This window comes from Balaenoptera acutorostrata, chromosome 3 (genome assembly GCF_949987535.1).
Source record: "Balaenoptera acutorostrata chromosome 3, mBalAcu1.1, whole genome shotgun sequence".
Classification (NCBI taxonomy): domain Eukaryota; kingdom Metazoa; phylum Chordata; class Mammalia; order Artiodactyla; family Balaenopteridae; genus Balaenoptera; species Balaenoptera acutorostrata.
In genome coordinates this window covers 87,366,473-87,385,786 of record NC_080066.1, presented here as the reverse complement: position 1 = coordinate 87,385,786, position 19,314 = coordinate 87,366,473, and the positions used below count along the sequence as shown (strand labels likewise).

At 36.8% G+C, this 19,314-nt stretch overlaps 1 protein-coding gene across 1 annotated transcript in view; it reads left to right on the top strand.

Annotated features, from left to right (window-relative positions):
* The window catches only part of DTWD1 (DTW domain containing 1), a 55,188-nt gene extending 37,404 nt beyond the window's left edge, over window positions 1–17,784 (top strand). Inside the window, exons 6-8 of the transcript XR_009007713.1 lie at window positions 1,147–1,338; window positions 5,916–5,984; window positions 17,667–17,784. The gene's annotated coding sequence lies outside the window, so the exon portion shown is untranslated. The remainder of the gene's footprint in view (window positions 1–1,146; window positions 1,339–5,915; window positions 5,985–17,666) is intronic.
* Window positions 17,785–19,314: the final 1,530 nt, after the last annotated feature.

The window sequence follows — 19,314 nt, the reverse complement described above, 5'->3', positions numbered from 1 at the left end:
CTACTTTTTTAAACTTGAATATAAGTTAAACTTAAGAGGTAATGTCTATTTTGTTATTAAATGTATTATAAATATTTATGTTATTGTAATACAGTACAGTCATAACAAGCATCCATGAGCATTTAACAAACAACTGTTAATTTATGAAGCAGAGAATAACATGAGTGAAAGTTCTGGTTAAATTTTTAGAGTGAAAGCTAACTATTTATTAGCTTAAGAAAGAATTTATGTTTGATTATCCTGTATGAAAGTGTTGATGCCAACTGGTTCTCTGCTGGGAGTTCAAAAAACAACTCAAATATGTATAAAAGAATATTTATCTTATTTCCTCTTGAACACCAATAACAATGTTTACAATCTTATTATCAAGGGCAATGGTTTCTTTTAACACATGTATATCCTTGACAATGCTGCAAATAGACTCAAATTTTCTAATTATTGATGGCTCCTTTTTCTTTAATTGATTACATATTTGGAATTTTATAACTATACTGAATCCAAAGAAAAATTGCTTTGTTAACTTCAGGGCTTTTTTAAGTCTAAGTATAATGGATTGTAAAGATAATGGAATTTTTTAAAGTCCAGATTTCTTCCATTCTCAGAGAAGATTATCTAATCTTTTTATCACTTACTATAGAGGATTTTTTTTTTCACAGTGATAATGTTATTAAATGTTTGCTATTGTAACCTTTTTTTCCTACAGTTTCTCAAGCAAACATTTCACAAATGCTTTAGGAAACTCTAGAGAAACTTAATAATTTAACACACAATAAATTCTGATTTTAAAGCACTTAGGAAGGAAGGAAGGGAAGGAAGGGAGGAAAGAAGGAAGGAAGGAAGGAAGGAAGGGAGGGAGGAAGGGGAGACAATACATTGAACCAAGTAGCCTAATGTTTTATAATCTTAGGGGAAAAAATTCCTTTTTCTCCTTTCAAGACACATTTCCCTGAGAACATGTTTTTTGTATTTAAAAAACAGAAGTCTTACTTCCTTTTCTCCTCTATAAAAGAGTTCTCCTCTCTGCTTTTGCTGGGGACTTGCACTTTGCTCACCACAGTTGCAGAACCCAAACTGAAATTCTCTATTGATCCCAAATTAACCCTTTTTTTTTTTTTACCTGAAGAAATAACTGGCAGTCTGTTTTAGGTCAACTGAAGTGAAGCAGAGAGCATGGGTCACCAGGTAGCAGGATGGAGGGCTGGAGAGTGGCTGGAGAAGGCTGTTGGGAAGCTGAAGTGTGACCTGAGAGCTCCTCCTAACATGGGGCTCATCTGTCATCTTAAGCACACGTGGGGCACTGGACTGGGGGCATGTCCTGAGCACGGCCATCGCTTTCAGGTGAGCAGGCTCTGCTGTAGCATGTGTTTCCTGGATGCTTGTTGGCAAAGAACCTCCTCTGAGTCCCTCCACTGGCAGGGCACATTTGGTTCCACAACAGGCCTCCTTTAGGAAAAGAGCACAGACTCAAAAGCTCAAGTCCATCCTGACAATGTTGAATTTTATCTGAAGGTTAAGAAATCCCCCCCTTGTGTTCTGGAAAGATGGCTTACTGCAAAGAACCACTCTTCTTTGTATGCGTTAGATAAGACTTACAGATGCCCCCATTGTTTACCAATGATAAGCACACACAGACTCTCCAAACTCCCATTTTTTTCTTCGTAGATGATTAGCTGAAATGCTGTCCCCACTGATCATTTGGAACAAACTGTTTGTTAACCAGACTTTGGTCAAGCTTCTTTTCTTCTCTAAGGCTCCTGAACTTTGGCAGCAGACAGCTCTTCCTGAGAGTAGAGTGGCTTCAGGGTCAAACATTCTCTGATCTACTCTCCGATCGCTCCACCCTTTCATCCTATTTCCCCACATATAGTTCTTTCTAGCCTTGCTAAGCCCTCATTATGAGAGGAAAACTTTTTTTGCCTAACTCTTGAGAAGCTTGCAGACCTTATGGTCAGAGTTTCTCCCTTTTGTAACAGATCTCTCTCCTCCTAATGCGATACTTCCCACCCCCCACCTCCATGCCCCATAATCCTTTTGAATAAATCTTTCTTACTGAAAAAAAAAAAAATACAGAAGTCTTTGTTACTTTTGGAAACTACTTACGTAAAGTTAAAAGTATTTTCCAAATTTAAGTCTGGACACCTCAATTTATTTTCATAATGGGAAATGAAAATAAATGAGAAGCTATTCCAAAAGTAAATTAATTTTACTTCTCAGATGAAATCAATGTACAGAGATATTTAAAACTGGAACATGGTATCTTGAGAAGTCCAAGCTATCCTTCTAGAGATGTGGCAGATCCTTGGAGGCGGGCACTACATGGAAAGAAAGGCTACACAGGGAATAACTGAAATGCCCCAGTCAATAACACCAAAGCCCCAGACACGTGAGAGAGACCTTCTTGAACTTTCTCGCTCAGCTTAGCCACCAGCTGAATGCAGCCACAACAGCAAACCCACCTAACATCACTTGAAGCAGCTATAGAAAATAGTTTAACTGGATACCACATATCCTCTATATTAATCAACCAGACAGCTGACTGAATTTTTTTCAATGCCTAGTCAGTGATTCTGTTGTATATGAAAGTAGCCATACTTGACAGCCTTTACTCTAAACAAGAAAAACAAAGGTTTACTAATCATTGCTTTTACCCCCAAGGTTGCTAACATTAGGTCTTTATGTTTAATGTGCACTTTAAAAATAATGAGTAGCATATTGCTTATTGAAGTGCATTTGCAAATTGCTGACAATCACCTTTTTATAACCATATATTAGAAATAACAAGAAACATCTGCTATTTCAAATTTCAATTCACTAAAAAGCATGGCATAGTTTGTATGTCATTCTATATAAAAGATTTTACTTATGGGTTGGTGGACAACTGACCATAATTAAATGGTAACCAACTAGTTTTTTAGTTGGATAGAGAGTTGCTCCTTTTTCTACCTACCTATATTAAGATCTTTTTTCCAAGGTGCAATGGATTGAATGTTTCTGTCCCCACCCTCAGCTCCCCTCAAATTCATACGTTGAAATCCTGATCCCCAGTGTGATGGTGTTAGGAATGGGGGCCTCTTGGAGGTGATTAGGTCATGAGAGTGGAATCCTCATGAATGGGACTCTGTGCCCTTATAAGAAAAGAAAAGAAACCAGAGAGATAATCTCTCCTTACTCTCCTCACATTGGTCAGAACTATACTATATGCACACCCTGAACTAATCATCAGCAAGGGCAGCCCAATCAGTATTTGCCTTTAAACTGGATTGACTTCATTGAAGGGATACATTATTTGAAGTCACTTCTGAATGAAGTTTTTAAGCAAAGAAGTAAGGAGGAAGGGGACGGGTATTAGGTAAAATAATATTTTTCAAATTTCAGATCACAACCCATTAGTGGATCGTGAAACCAATTTAATGGAGAGTAATTGACATTAAAAAATTAAATAAAATGGAATAAAATAAGTAGAAATAATAAGCTCATCATACTTATTTGGCACTAACGTGGTTTACAAAATTTATGAGTTATCTGTGTGTATATTCGGTCATGATGTAAAATAAATTTCTTAGTACAGATCAAAGAGTTTGAAAGCCACTTGAGTAGATAGCCAGCTGTGTCTGCTATACACAATCCCCACTGGTCTTCTGAAAATTGGTTAAAAAGGAATAGCTGCATCCAATGATTCTCCCCTACAAGATGTAATGAGGCTCACCCGACAAAAGAGATCCAAGAGTAAAAACTAAAATATGTGAACTCTTTAAAATACATGGGTTTATATAATTATCTAAGGACGGACTAGATAATAATAAAAAGTGCCATCTAATGAGAAATCATGCACCTGGAATTTTACATACTATCTCTTTTAATTTTCTCAACAATACGTATCTTCTAATACATCTCAATGTTATGTATTATTCTCATTTTAAGGTTAGAAAAAACAACCAAACAAAGCTCAAAGAGGTTAAATAATTTAGTGTGTAAGTCACATAGCAAATAAGTGAGAGAACTTGGATTTAAACTTAAGTCTTTCTGATTAAAAAAAGCTCAAGCTTATTGACTACATTAATTTACCTCCCCAATGCTCACATGCTTCCAAACAATTTATCACTATAACAGCAGTTTTATTCTATGGAACAATGACAGTATTAACTTAAAATCACTCTAAAATTATGCAAACAAAAGCAACCACGTAAAGGAAGGAAATAAAAAACCATAGATTTCAACATAATTAAGGCTTTTCTGTTGGTGATTTCAAAGTGAGTCATTGACAGTCTTCCTTATTTCTAGTTGAAATTTTCCAATCAGTGCAAGAATAGTGATTTATGATGAATATCTTCTGATTATAAACCACAGGCCAAATAAGTGTTTGTGTTGAAATAAAAAGAAATCTTTTTAAAAACATCTTTATTGGAATATAATTGCTTTTCAGTGGTGTGTTAGTTTCTGCTGTATAACAAAGTGAATCAGCTATATGCATACGTGTATCCCCATATCCCCTCCCTCTTGCGTCTCCCTCCCACCCTCCCTATCCCACCCCTCTAGGTGGTCACAAAGCACCGAGCTGATCTCCCTGTGCTATGCAGCTGCTTCCCACTAGCTATCTATTTTACATTTGGTAGTGTATATATGTCCATGCTACTCTCTCACTTCGTCCCAGCTTACCCTTCCCCCTCCCCATGTCCTCAAGTCCATTCTCTACGTCTGTGTCTTTATTCCTGTCTTGCCCCTAGGTTCATTAGAACCACTTTTTTTTTTTAGATTCCATGTATATGTGTTAGCATATGGTATTTGTTTTTCTCTTTCTGACTTACTTCACTCTGTATGACAGACTCTATGTCCATCCACCTCACTACAAATAACTCAATTTCGTTTCTGAAATAAAAAGAAATCTTAAGTACAATTTTTGTATATAAAGTAACCGTTTTCTCTATATCAAGAGATGAACTGGTTATATATTTAGCATTTTAAAGCTCTTATTTCATTTTTTTTCATTTATAGATTTATAGCCCATTTGTCTGCTTGAACAGTTGGATACTAATAGTTTTATTACTGAGTGCTTTAAGATGAATGATGTTTGCGTCTTGGTGCCTCAAAGAAAGACCTTAAACCTTCTCTGTTTCGCCCACTAAAATAGAATATGTGCTATAGCTATTAGAAAGAACTGCAATTTTATGAATATAATAATGCAAAAGTAAAATTCATCACAAATAACCAATAAATATGTGTTTACTTCATGAAAGATGTATTCCTATCTAACAAGAAATACTGTGGTTTCTCATTCTAGTTGGAGGGTTGGAATGGATGTATAATGCTAATATTTGAAGACCTAATCTCCTGCTATTATTAGCAATGTTATTCTTGAGAATTTTTCTTCCTTATTTGTGTTGAAAGATGAATAAATTCAATGTACGTAAGATCACTAAGACGATGCAAATAGAATGTAATTTTTCAATATTTCTGATATATGTTAATTGACCCAAATGTACAGAGCATATTACATATGAGTTATAGGAAACTAGCATTCTACTAGAAGCTTAAGGTACACTATTCATTATAATGTTTTAAGCCTGCTTCTAGCTATCTTCTAGCTACCTAGCTTATTCTCAGCTGCTACTGTCCATGAGTAATTGTTATACCTTGGAGGATATCAGACCATGTTAATAACACCCAGAAAAACATATTTTGAAATGTAAATTTATTGAAAAACAAAAATAGAATACCTTTGAAAGCTAAATTGAACACTTATTCAACAAATATTTATTGAGCATCCTCTATATGACACTATGCTTGTGACTGTTTTTAAACTTTTTGACTTCCAAATGTTCATTGCTAGTATTTAGAAATGTGCTTTGTTTTGTGTATTGGACTTCTATCCTGTGAATTTGCTAAACTCACCTTTTTTTTTTTTTTTTTTTTTTTAGGTTTCTTGGGCTTCTACATAGACAGCTCTATCATCTGTGAATAGAGACTGTTTTGTTTCTTCCTTCCCAGTAAGTATGCTTTTTATTTCTTTTCTGTCTTTCTCTAGTTTAGATATCAGGGTAATATTGGCTTCCTAAAATGAGTTGGGAAGTGTTCCCTCCTCTTGTGTTTTATGAAAGAACTTGTATGGATTTTTATTCTTTCTTTATTAAATGTTTGGTAGAATTGACCAATGAAACCATCCAGGCCTGGAATTTTCCATTTTTGGAAAGTTTATAAGTGAAATTCAATGAATAGATATAGGAAAATTAACTATTTTTTCTTGAATGAGTTTTGACAGTTTATCCCTTTCAAGAATTGGGCCAAATCATCTGAGTTGTATAATTTACGGGCAGTGAGTTGCTTGTAAGATTCTCTTATTACCCTTTTAATGTCTGTAAGGTTTATGGTCTTCTGTTTTTTCTTGATCAATCTAGGTAGTGGTTTATCAATTTTATTGATCTTTCAAAGAATAAACTTTTTTTACCTGGATTTCCTCTACTTTTTATTTAACCAATTCTATTGACTTATGCTTTTATATTTATCATTACCTTTTTTTTTTTTTTTTTTTTGGTTACTTTGAGTTCAATTTGCTTTTTTTCCTGGTATTTTCACATTAAAACTTAGATTATTGATTTCAGATCCTTCTTCTTTTCCAATATAAGCATTTAATGCTATAAATTTCCTTCTGAGTACTGCTGTAGCTGCATCCCACAAGTTTTGATATGTTGTTTTTTCATTTTCAGTCAGTTCAAAATAATTTCCACTTTTCTTTGAGACTTCCTATTTGACCTATGAATTATTTAAAAGTGTGCCATTTAATTTTCAAACATTTGGAAATTTTCTAGAAAGTAATTGTTATTGATTTCCAATTTAATTCCTTTTGATCAGAGAACAAATTATTATTGTTCAATTATTTTGAATTTGTTATGGTTTGCATTGTGGCCCAGGATTTGATCTATCATCATGAATTTCCATGTGCACTTGAAAAAAAATGTATATTCTACTGTTGTTGGAGTTTCCTTTAAGTGTTAAGCAGGTTAAGTTGATTGATAGTGTTGCTCAAGTGTTCTGTAATCAGTAGGAGAGATAGGATGTAGTTGGCTTACTCCATCTTGGCCAGCAGTGGAAATTTAGGTTGGATTTTGAACCCAGATTTTTCTGACTGATAAATTGGTATTCTTTTCATTATGCCATAATGAAATATTCAGGATCTCTAAAAGCTCTAAAAACCCCTTATGTATTATGTGATGTAATTCTTGATCCTAATAAATTCATTTTTATGCAGCAAGTAAATTTTATTTTTGCTTAAAAGGGAAATATCAAAACCTACTTAGGAAATGAACAAGTCTTCCTTGTTCTTTGAATACACTTTAAACATTTTATTAAATTGCTCATTGCAAACAGGCTTTGCATATATTTATGCAAATTTTAAAGGCATGCCCTTCTGACTATCTCTTGCAAAGGATAATAGCTGGATTCATCTCCTTTTGGAGTCAAAGAGTTACTTCTTAGCTTTATAGGGAAAACTGAAGCATAGTGAAGGAAAGAAATCTACTAAACCACTGAATCAGGTGTTGAATTTGAGCTTTTATTTTCTTCTGGCTGATCACGCTACTGTGCTTTCTTCCATTCGTGGTGAATTAGAGAGGCAGGTTAGAGCAGTGTTTCTCAGTATTAAAAAAAAGTAAAGAAAGAAAAAAGAAAAAACAACAACAAATAAACATGGTCCGCTTTCACAAATACAAATATCCCAAACTCTCCTTCTACTACATTTACGTTTTCTAAATAAATGAACATTTTGACTTAAAGAAAATTTTAAATAATAATTTTAGATTTAAAAAAATTCCCCATGTTTCCCTCTCCTGAGATTCATATACACTCCTTATATTGAAAGTGCAAATCATTTCTCCCTGCTAGATTCATCTATACCTGTTCATCTGGGGATCCTTTGGCAGTCTTCTAGTTTTCTTCAAAGTCTTGTTCACCCTAACTGGTCAAACTGTGACCCATCTCTATATCTAGAAATAGAGCAGGCTCCACTACCATAGACGGTCTCCTCCCTTTACCCCTGTAAACCCATGCCTTCCAGATAGCAGCGGGACACAAAGATGCCAACCAGTCCATACAGAAGTATGCAGAGGAATCACCTGTGTCACAGCCCATGAGGACAACCAGTGACAGGTCAGAGATGGTTGGCCAAGGACTAAAGGCCAAGCAGATGCTCTGGGGCAGGGTAGGCATACCGGCAGGTCACTAGTAATGATAAACTTTCTCCTTTGCTGTTTGTTATGGTAGTGAAACCATATCTGGCTCTGCTACCAAGTCTGCCATCATTTAAACAAAGCCTGCAGATAGACTACCAGACAAGTCTATTTTTTAATGGGTACCTTCCCTAACATACTTATAATAATGGGAAAAATTAATAGGATGTATTATATCAATGGGTCATACTAACCTCTCTCTTCTTTTTCTAAGTTCTTTTTAGTTCTTGGGTATACTGGCTGTGGGATGATGCGGGACATTTTTAAGGATTTTTCCTAAGACTTCTACAGTGTTATATAAAGCATGAGGAAGGGTTATAGGGGTATGGAGAAAGAAAGGCAGTAATAAAAATTAAAGAGAGGGAGTAAGCAAGAGAATGGGCCAGGGTGAGAATGAGAGTGTGCATGAAACTAAAGGCTTGGCATATTTTAAGCCTGAGATCAACACTATTTCTTAATTGAGCTTCTTGCTTCCATTTTCATCCTCCTCTCATTGAGCTTCTTTTATGCCAGAGTCAATCCTTAAACTGCAAATCTAACCATATTGGCCCTTTTCTTAAAACTCTTTAGAAGATGAAGTCCCTCCATGATCTGACCCCCACCCTCTGCTTTATTCTCACCAACTGCTACCCTTCAGCTTACACTGAGACAATCTTCATCACCTTTGAGTTTCTGAAGAACAGTGGGCTATGCCATTCCTCTGGGCCTTTGCATTTTTTGTTCCTTTTCTCTGGCATGTCTGGTCCTTGTCTTTGCTGTAACACCCCCTCTGTGACTTCGTCCCAGACCATACATTCTGTGAGAGTTAATAAGTTCTTCTTCTGCAAAATATTATACATAGTACTTTCATTTTAACAAGCAATTGTTGTATGGTAATTATTGGTTTTGTGTTTGTTGTGCTACTTGCTCTGTGAGCTCCTATGGGCAGGGACAAATTCTTATTTGTCATTTTGTCATCTGTGTCACTGTGCCTGGTACACCATAAGCTCTTAGAGAATGTTGGTTGATCTAAATCAGGTAGAGCTGTAACAAGAAGTCACCATACAGTCTCTCACTTTGTAGACCTATGCTCACGTATGCAGCTGTGTTGAGCTATTATAATTTATCCACTCTGGAAAAAAAACCCAGCAACATTATTTTAGGCAGATAGCTGGGTCAAGCAATCATGTTGTCTTTTTCCATTGGGGTAAGGATATCCCAAAGGAAAAATATAATGAACAGAAGCCTCTTACATCAGTCTTTTATATTTAGGGGGGAAAAGGATTTGCAAAATTTTCCAAAAGCCAGTTAGAAAAATTAAGCACCTGTGCAATGTGATACTTCTAAAAATAATGCCCAGAAGAATAGCAGTTCTAGAGAATACTAAATCTGAGTGTGGCTAGATTCCATCTTCATTTTGGAAACAACCACAGCTGTGGCCAGCCCAGTCAGACGGTGGAATGCAGTTGAGAATTTGATATGGGGGGGAAAGGAAAGGGAACTAGGTTTCCTGCCCTGAGTCAGTTGGCACAAAGTCCCTGGTCCCTCCCCTTCCCCCCATCTCCTGCCCCCAACTCTCTCCTCCTCACCCAGGAAATATATTGGTGATCTGGGCAAGATCTGGTATTTGGTTTCTGTTTGTACTTTGGGGGATATCGCAGTAAAAGGGCTTTAAAGAAACTAAGATGACAGTGTTATATTATACGGTACATCTCTAACTCTTCCAAGTTTGGACAAGTATCAAGTTAAGCCACAGAGAAATGCTTTCCTTCTCTTTAAAAATTTCTATAAATGGTATTTTGCAATTTATCTGAGACGAAAGAAACACAATAGTTCCAACTTCATTAAGCTTTCCTTTACCAAAAATATTACAAGATCACACGCCTGCTAGAAATGACACACTGGTCTTAACCGACAATATTTTATGGAGAAGATAAATTTCCGATCCTATCTTCTGTATCTGTCTTGTACTCTACCCACCTTTTCCCTGTCCTTTATTAAATCATAAAACGCTTATATAGCAAAAATGAGGGAGCTATCAGCAACTACATGGAAGTGGCATGTCTTCTGTTAAAGAGCTGCCAGGAAAACTAATTTATGGCTCTGTTAGTCAGGATAGTGGTTACCCTTAGGAGGAAGGGTTGGCAGTAACTGGAAGGAGACACGGGGAAGACTTCTGGGGTGCTGCTCATACTCTATTTCTTATTTGGGCGCTGATTACATGGATATGCTTAACTAGTGAAAAATAATTGACCTATACCCTTATGATTTATATAATTTTATGTAGGTATGTCTTATTTCAAAAAAATAAATAGTAATAATGATAATAAAGGTATCAGGCTCGTGTTGGTTCAAAATGTACTTAGAACAAAGAAAATAAAGACCAGTAAATCCATGTCTATACAATAATAGACAGTGAGTATATAATATAATAATATACAATGAGTATACCCAGTAGGAGCATGTGGAATATACTGTGGACGCCTGCCATATCAGTAAACAAAGGATGTTGCAGCCATCAAGCCCTCAGCCACTGCAGCCACCTCCAGCAGTGCACCCTGAGGGGATTCAGGATGGAAAAGAACATGATACTGGCCTTAGATAGCCAAGGTGGATATGGAAGGAATGATTTCAGTGAGCCAGACTCTTGCATTTCCCCATATGTAGAAAAGCGCTAAACTCATTAACTTGAGATGTCTGGTTTTCTTTAATTAACAGTTATCTTTTGATGTTCCGACAGCCTTGTTTTTGTTGCAAAAACTCCTACGTATCTTGCCTCCTCCCTTCCCTCTTCAGAGCAGTCCCTCAAAGCAATCTTCTGGGCTTAAGTCCTCAGGAAGTCTGCTGAATAAAACATAATTCTCAGCTTTTAGGTTGTGTATCTTTTTCAGTTGATGATACCTTTTAATAAGAGGTCATTTCTTTACTTTTGGAATAGGAGGCCCAGAAGTCCAGACGAAGAGGCCTGTTTCTCAGCGAGTAATAGGCAGGAAAGGTTCTGTCCAACTCTTGTTGCCACATTGCCCAGATTTTCTTGGGTCATCTTCTTCTTGTTACAGAACAACTTTTGGGGAAATACAGGGCAGATATTATTGACTCATCTTTTAAAAAGAGGAGCCTTAGGTACATACTTTTTAATAATTTGTTCAGGATAATAGAGATAATTCCCTCTTTTTGATATCAAATGAAGAAAATACTATGATTATTGAGGGAAAGCCTCATTTGGACTCTGCTGACCTTGATCAAAGCCTTCTTGGTTAAACTCTTTTCCGTTACTAATCTCACTTAATCTTCTAGGAAACAGTACCCGTTCCTCTCTGGAATCTCCTGTAGGCAGGAAGACATGAGATTTCTCAGCTTTCCTCAAATAGCTTTCCTCAAAACTGGCATGTCTATGAGAGGAATTTTTAATAAACGAGGATGGTGGAACTTTATGGGCTACCCGCATTGTGAGTTTTTGAGATCTATGTGAGAACCCAGCAGTGGCTTCCCAAGAGGAGGGGGTGGGGGAGCTGTGGAAGCAGTCTGCCCTAGGTGCAGGCAATAAAGGATGCATTTTCTATAGAGAGTTTTCAAAGATAATAAAGCCAACTGAAGTTGTTCATCTGCTTTTTATTATCACCTTGTGCCTGAAAATCCTCTGGTGCCCTTCCTAGAGGCTCTCACCAGACCAGAAAGCAGTAGTGAGGGATGCAACTGACCCTTCTGCCCACCTCCACCCTGTGCCCCATTTTGACATTAAAATATTAGTTCTTATAGTTGTAAAACATGTCATAATTGCCAATGCACTGAGAGACATGCTCTATCTGTCTCTGGGGCCAAAAGGAGGAGGAAATATTTTGTAGGAGGTGTGGTAGGTAGACCTCTGGCTTGTTCAGGGTCTGCATCTATCTAAGGACCACATCACTGGTGTCTCTTCACAGAACTGGAGCCCACAGTATTTGAGCAGATGATTGATACGTGTGCAGGGTTGGGCTCAGAGGCTGTTGTGAAGGAGATACTCTTGCTCCTATCACTTCTCAAGACCACAGTGCTTCCAAGGTGCTGCCCACTACCTTGAACAGCTGAATAACTTCTCCTCACCCCTACCCACCCCCCACCACCAAGACATCTTTGTTCACTTTACCTACTCAGGCTAAACTCACTGTCTTTCCTCTTCTACTCCCCACCATTTCACTGTAGAAATGAGTTAAGAGCTCCAAAACAAAAGAGTACAAATGATAGCATGTAACTGTCACTGGTCAGTGACTGAAGAAGAGGAAAGGAGTGAAGGGAAGTGCATCTCCTTCCAGTCAGACTCTGGATATCTGTAGTGAGATGTCTGCTACCCCCAATTATGCCCTATGCCAAACTTATTATGCCTTAGTAACTGACTCCAAATTTAGTTCCAAAAATTTGAAAAGTAAGGGTAGACCAGGTTGAACTTAGCAAATGATAACTCAAATAAAGCATAAACAGTAATATTAATATCAGAGAAAGTAGAATTTTAAAAGATTATTAATTATAACAAAGAAGATATACTAAGCATAAGTGTTTATGTACAAAAATTATAACCATACAATATGTGTTACAAAAATCTTTGGAAACACAAAGACATTTATAGAAACTTAATCTTCATAGTAGCCTTGAACATATTCTTTTCAGAAACTGATGGATCAAGTAGACAGAAAAAAGTGAAGTTATTGAAGATGTAAATGAAAAAATAAGCAATGATAGATATATACAACAGAGATTAGACTGTTCATATACTCTTGGAACATTTAGAAAATGTGATCAAGTAGGTCATAAGTTAAATCATAATAAATTCTCCAATGAAGAAATCTCAGGGTCCACATTCTCTGACCAAAATATAATAAAACTAGAAATTACAAAAAAATCAGAATGTTTAGATTTCAATAACAAACAAATAATCTCCTTGAGCTAAAGAGGAAACTAGATTGTTTATAAATCTATTTAAAAATATAACAATGAATACATAATACATCAAAACATATGGGATGCTACCAATACATATATTTATTAAAAAACAAAAAAGATGGAAAATATTTAAATGAACTAAGATTCAGTTGAAATTCTGAAAAAGAAAATAACAAAAGAAAACCAAAAGAAGGAAGAAATTTATAAAGATAATATCAGCAATTAATGAAGTAGGGAAAAGTTTTAAAAGTGGATAATAAATAAAACAGATAGTTCCCTGAAAAGACCAGTAAACTACAGACAGACATGACCAATATAATGAAAATATAATGCACATGTTCATTTATTGAGTGTCACGATAATCCCGGCATTATTCTAAGTTCTGAGATATTTGTTAACTTTTCTGCTTGTTCAGCATTTTTTAAAAATTGATGCTTCTTCCATTGCTAAGGTTTCGTCACATAGCCCTGACTTTTCCGTATCAAAAGTAAATAGGTCCCAAACTGGCCAGTTCTCCTGGATACAGTGATTTATCCAGGCTTGCATATGTGACACAGGTAGGCACCAAGAGAGTCCTCTTTGGGGGGATTCAAATGGGCCCTGAGAGACATAAGACTCTCTCTTTTTCTAAGGTACTAAATTCAGACAAATAAGCCTGAAGATCCTGGGGCCCTCTTTGCTGCCTGAGGATAACGTCAACAAAGAGGCTTTTTAGGAAGAGATAAAGACAGAGGGAGAGAAAGAGAGCAGCACATGCACACATGAGTACCTTGCCAGGAGAGTGGCTTCGGTTCTGGAGTTCACAATTTTCCACCTTTGATCTCAAAACAAATATGCTTTCTTGGTCTTGAATGTGAGTCTGACCACTCTGGACACTTTCTTTTCTGGAGGTCATCACTTGCTTTTACCACCAGCAGAATATACACTGAGAAATAACATCAAAAGGGCTTCATCTGTGTGCTTAGCACGTACGTTACCATTATGGTACCACTGAATCCTCACTTCAACAGTAAGAGATGAGCAGAAACCAAGAGAACTTAGGTAAGGTAATGTCTTAGTCATTAGACATTCATTCATTAAACAAAAATTACTATATGGCAGACACTATTCTAGTTACTCCAGATACATTAATAAATAAAATAAACTAAAACTTTGTCCTCAGGGAGCATATATTCTAGTGGGGGGAGAGAAACAAAAACCAGTGAATGTCGTAAATAATATGGCATGTTAGAAGGGGACAAATGCTCTGGGAAAAATAGAGCAGGCTTAGGGGTTTCAGGAATTGTATATGTGTGTTAGAGGGTAGTGCAGGTTGCATATTAAATAGGATGGTCAGGATAGGCCTTGAGAAGGTATCATTTGAATAGTGACATAAAGGAGGTACGAGAGTTTCTCAAATGTATAACTGGGTGTGAATGCCAAGACTGAAGAACTAATTTTGCAGAACCCTAAAATGGAACCAGCTTTGTTGCTAGTCTAAATAGCCTTCCGTTCCCAAAACACTTCATTGCCACTTGACAGAAATGTGTGGTAGTAAATATGCACATCTATGTTGACAATGAATGTGAATGGTGCTCTCTACAGTTGGGTACTGCACAGCCTGTACAGTTATCACAGCCATCCGTTGCAATCATAGTGCTGGGCATATCTGGGGTAGAAAGAGCATGAAGTGGAGAAAGCCTCGGGGAAATGCAGTCAGCGAAGTCAGGCAAGATGTTGGTCATTGTAAGGAACTTGTCTTGCATTCAGATGTAATAAAATGCCATTGGAGGTTTTCAGCAGAGAAATGACATTACATGACAAGTTTTAAAAGGATTACTCTGGTTACCCTGTTCAGAATACACTGTTGTGGGCAAGGGTGGAAGCAGAGAAAGATGGTATTGCAAAAATCTAGGTGAGAGATGACAACATCTTGGAGCAGCGTATCAACAAAGATGTACTTGGAGAGAAGTGGTTGGATTATGTATATATTTTACAGATTGAGCCAAAGAATTTGCGGACAAATTGGGTTTTGGATGTGAGAAAATGAGAGGCATCAAGGATGATGCCAGGTTCTTTGGCTCAAGATACTGACCCCTCACTATTGTTGAAGTCTTTGCCTAAAATCCTTTTTTTTTTTTTTTTTACAAAGCTGGCCCTGATTATCTTAACTATGTTTAGCCAAAAACCCAAAATAAACAAAACAAAACAAAATCTTTTGATGTGAGGTGGTTATAAGATAATATACCACACAAATAAATGTAAATATATATATAAGGAACCATTTTTTTTCCATTCCTCTTCCTATAACCAATTATCTATCTATGTCATCTATCACCTATTTATCCATCTATTAATCACCATAAAACTGTATTACATTTTAAAGTAATATACTGTTTACAAAGCATTTTAGACCATTATCATAACTGATTCTCAATGATCAGGTAGGTATATTGTGTGTATCAATATGAGTAAATTCCAGAAGGTCTCTATGCTCTCCTCTGTAAAGCAGGAGACATCCTATTTTTACATATAAAATGTTGATTAGTTGAGTATCTGTTAACTGAGTAGAGCCTATAGACCATACTAGACTTTCTGAGGAGACACAAGGCCAAGTAATTAATTTTCAAGCAAAATTTTTAAAAAACAATTACCCTTCCAGGACAATTCATTGTGTATTTGAATTACAGCTTAGCAACTTTCACCAGGTTTTACAGACATCTACTTCCCAAAGTGAATTTTCTCTTACCCAAAAGTGACAGTCTTTTAGAAATCGTATCATGAAGGGGATGCTGCTGGTGCCCTGCACAGATGCCCTTCACCAGCCAGGACAGCTATCCTCTAGATGCTAGTAACTCAACTCACTGCTACTTCTTTTTCCAGAGAATTGTTCTCAGCCCAGCAAAAGCCATCTCACCCAGGAAGCTATTCTTGCTTTACTTAGTTCCTTTGCACTATATGGCTTATATGGCTTCTCTCACTTCCCGTCTCCTGAGAGCATTCCTCCAATAAATCACTTGATCAGGAATCCCCTTCTCAGCTTCTGCTTCTAAGGAACTTGACTAACGATACAACATTTGATCGTTAAATGCATACACGTCCCCAGACATACTCACTATAATCTAGTAGAGAACGTAAGGTGCTTATCATGCTGGAATGCATGTTATAGGGCAGCCAAAACACGCATTAGAAGTGTCCTTACTTTTTGTTGTGGGGTAGAGAAGATTCAGCACTCTTACTCTCCACTGTTGTCACTGTCAGACAACTTGACATTTGAACATTTCCTGAACCATACAGAGCCAGTTCTGGTAAGATCCTCAAAGTACCAACTACTGTGGGTCAAGGTAGCTTCATGTTGGATCCATCCCTTAGGAACAAGGTGGGTGGAATTCTGTTGGCAGAAGGTTGAAATGACAATTCAATCTGGCACATAACCTATCTCTTTGTAATAGGGACCTTGTGAATGAAGACAGAGATGACAGAGGATGAGGGAGATATGTCACCAAGAGAGAAGAGGGAGTGAACTGTGGTTGGGAAAACCAAGTCATATGAATTTGTATAAGTTGTTTATATCCTAGGTTTCTCTATATGGATATGGAGTATAAGGGAAAACTTTTTTACCAACTAAGATAATTAACTTTCTTGTATGTCAAAGACCATGTAAAAAGTTAATGGAAAGTTTAAAGCTATTATAATATTACTCATGTATGTTTTCTTCTATGTGCACAGACGTATATAGACATATATTACAAAGCATTGAGGAAACGAACATGAGATGGCTCAATCTTTTATTTCTTTTATACATGTCTTTCTTTATATGTCTTTTTTGTGGTATTTATCACATCATGTCTTCTATGATAGCTATTTGTGTTTATTTTTCATTATGCTTTCCCCATCCCTGTCACATGATTTTGAGCTCCTTGAGGGCAGGACATGGTATCCCTCATAGAACTGGGCACAACATTCAGCACACAGCAGGTGATCTGTGTTTACCAAAATGAAATGAATATGGCCCTGACCAAGCATCAGTAAGGCACATAGAGTTGACTTTTTAAATTGGGATGGCTTTATTCTTACTATTATCTCCTTTCTCTCTGGAAGAGTTTAACTTTGTGACATAGAACATGAATTTATAAGACAGAAGTTAGGCAGTTTGTTAGGTAGAAGTTTATGGCTATAAAACAGAATTAGGGTAATTCTCCTGCTTTGGGATTGAAATGGGCAATGGAAAATTGCTCCATTGACCAAGGAGCTGGGAAAAAGTGCAAATCAGCCCCTGCCAGACTGACAGAAAACCAAAACCAAACAGAAAACCAAAACCCTGTCTTGTTATATTCAGCTGAGGATGAAGGAAAATGAAGAGTCAGTCTTTGAGAGACTGCATATTTAATTCTAGTGCTTTGACTTCTGATAACATTAAAAAGCCTTTAGCTTGGCTGATATTGATCCTCTGTACTTGAACTAAACTTTAGTTTCTCAAGTGCTTTCTTTTAAAAGGAAGAGAATATTTGATTCTTCCTGTTATTTCTAATTTTCTTTCTACTAATAGCTTTCATACTCCCTTGATCTCAGTCCAGAACAAGATGGCTGATTTGAAAGACATTTCCTGCAAGAGGCCTGATCTAGACATATCTACATCAAGTCAGAATGCTTGGGCACCATCCAAAACAGCAGAAAATATGTTCTGTGTTATCAGAAATGCTGGAATGGAAGTACAAAGTAGTATACAGTAAGTGAGAGCATGTTTTAGATCTGTGACAGGATTTTCTAACATTTTGAGGCGCAGACTAAAATCAGACAAAAGGGAGCAGCAGTAAGTCCAGCCCTTGGCTTTGTAAAAATGCCAGGTTGTAATCACATCTTATTTATTTTACAAGATGACACAACAGCCTAAGAAAATTTAGTTTACAGGAAGATTCCAGAAATAGTTTATCAACAATCCCCCAAAGTATATGTAATTATTATTTATTTCTTGGTGGAGGTAGTGGAAATAAAAATGGAGGCAAGTGGGAGAGTCATTATGGACCTTGATGATCGCTGAAATATTGACAGTGGGGATGAAATAAACTTCCTTCATTGCTGGCTGCTCAGTGTTATGCCCACTTGCATTTGAGGCCTGTGAATTCTCAAGGGCTGGTTCCTGAAGAAATAAAGAGACTCTACTTGAGCTTCTTAAGACTGAGAGTCTCCAGGAGAGGCTGAGTATTTAAAGGAAAACCTATAGGAAAACTTGAACTTGGATTATCCTGTAGTATCCCAGTTGATCAGAGCGAATATGTTCCAGAGGACCACTTCATCTCTGGAGCCCTATGGCACTGCCCTCAGGATAATTCACAGGATTTACTTGTGGCAACCAAGTCATCAGTGACCCTGAAGATCGGTTCCACTTACTGTTTGCTGTTCAACAAATCATACCAAATTTACATTTTGGTTATCTTCTTGCCCACATGCTGTTTCAACTTCTGCAAATGGACCTCTGTCCTTGTTAAGGCAAGCTGTTGAAGACCTCCAGCCAGCTCTTGTGCATGACTGACTTATCTGATGGACCCAAGACAAGGTCAGTCTTTCTGAGAACCTTCACAGTACTGCTCTTCTCTTCTCCAACATCACCCTACCTCGTTCCCAGAGGCCCAGAAGTGGTGTGCTATTCACTGGGTCTGTGATCGTAAATGCTCCTTCACAGAGGGCAGGGGAGTTGAAAGCTTACAGAGTAGTTAAAATATTTACCAATCAACAGTCAAGGACAGCTGAGAAATCATAGAAACGTACAGGCCACCTGACATTCTCTCTCTATCTCATTTCTTACTTTTCTTCCCTCCAATTTATGCAAAGAATTGAAGATCCCAAGAAATAGTTAAAATAGGCTAACTATAAAAGGCACTTTTCCTTAGTTTTTAAAAATATAGGCATAGATTTTGTCTGACTTAATATATCTTAACATAAAATAAGATGCAAATGAAAAACCATATTTATATGGGGATCTCTTAAAAATTCATTATTTATCCTATGACTCAAATGATTACTGATAAAGCTACAAATAGTGTTCACTTTGGGGAATACAATGATTTTCAACTATTAATCACTCATTTCTTTACCAAATATTTGTGAAACAGGAACTGCTCACTAAGGAAGATTTACAGGGTAGAAAGTCAGGAGCTCATTGTGAGAATGAATTACTCAGAGAGAAAAAGGGAAAACGGATATTGTGTAGAAAACAGGA